This window comes from Eimeria mitis, genomic scaffold, assembly GCF_000499745.2.
Source record: "Eimeria mitis Houghton genomic scaffold, Emh_scaff319, whole genome shotgun sequence".
NCBI classification, from domain to species: Eukaryota; Apicomplexa; class Conoidasida; order Eucoccidiorida; family Eimeriidae; genus Eimeria; species Eimeria mitis.
Window position 1 is genome coordinate 13,959 of NW_013571532.1, and position 1,452 is coordinate 15,410.

Here is a 1,452-nt window from a genome sequence, read left to right on the forward strand (position 1 = left end):
ATTTATAAGGGTTTAGGGTTTATAAGGGTTTAGGGTTTAGGGTTTACCATATTAGTATCAAAAAGATCAGCTTGGTGTGTAGCAGCTTCAGCCAGAGGAATGGGTGCGGTGAGCGAAAGCAGAGAGATTTCAACTAAGAGAGAACGATCACTTTCTTTTGCTTTTTTACAAAATATCGTCGAAGTCAAACGCTTCAGTAACTTTCGTAGCTTCACACGAGATATTTCGTAGTTTAATGCCTGCAGCAGCAGCAGCAGCAGCAGCAGCAGGGGGAGCAGCAGCAGCAGGGGGAGCAGCAGCAGCAGGGGGAGCAGCAGCAGCAGAAGGAGCAATATAAATAGGAAGACCAGGAGAAATAAAAAGAAAAGATATAAAATGTAATGCCAACAACAATAGCAATAGCAGCAGCAACAACAGCAGCAGCAGCAGCAGCAGCAGCAGCAGCAGGAGCAGCAGCAGCAGCAGCAGGAGTACACTGTTCAGCAGCAGCAACCAGAGCAGCAGCAGCAACACAACCACCACCAGCAGCAGCACAGCCACAATCACGACCACCAGCATAAGCATCATTTGTTATATATTATATATAATATTGTATAAACGTTATATATATTTACACAAAAATAAACAGAAAGAAAAAAAAACAAAGAGAAAAAAGGATAAATAAAGAGAAATAGACGGTAAAGAAAAATAAAGAAAAATAAAAAAAAATAAAAAAAAATAAAAAAAAATAAAGAGAAATAAAGAAAAATACATGTAAACAAATGAAAATAAATAAAAGCAAACAGGAACAAACAGAAACAAACAGAAACAAAAAGTAAAAAAAACACAACCAGAAACAAAAAGAAAAAAAAGAAAAAAAAAGGAAATACACGTAAATAAATAAGAACTAAACATAACCAAAAAGAAAAAAAAAAGAAAAAAAAAGAAACAAAAAAAAAGAAAAATAAATAAAAACAAACAAAAAAAAAACAAAAAAAGTAAATAAATAAAATAAATAAAATAAATTTACTATTGGGTACTGATCACTCTTCCAGCTATCTACAACTCTATCATAAATTTTATATCTTATAAAATACATAAAAACAGACAGAAAAAAGAGAAAAAAACAAAACAAAAAACAAAAGAAACAAAATAAATAAATAAAATAAAATAAAATAAATAAATTTACTATAGGGTATTGATCGCTCCTCCAGCTATCTACAACTCTATCATAAATATTATATCTTATAAAATACATAAAAACAAGCAGAAAAAAAAGAAAAAAAAAACAAAACAAAATAAAATAAAATAGAATAAAATAGAATAAAATAAAATAAAATAAAATAAAATAAAATAAAATAAAATAAAATAAAATAAATTTACTATTGGGTATTGATCGCTCCTCCAGCTATCTACAACTCTATCATAAATTTTATATCTTATAAAATACATAAAAACAGACAGAAAAAAGAG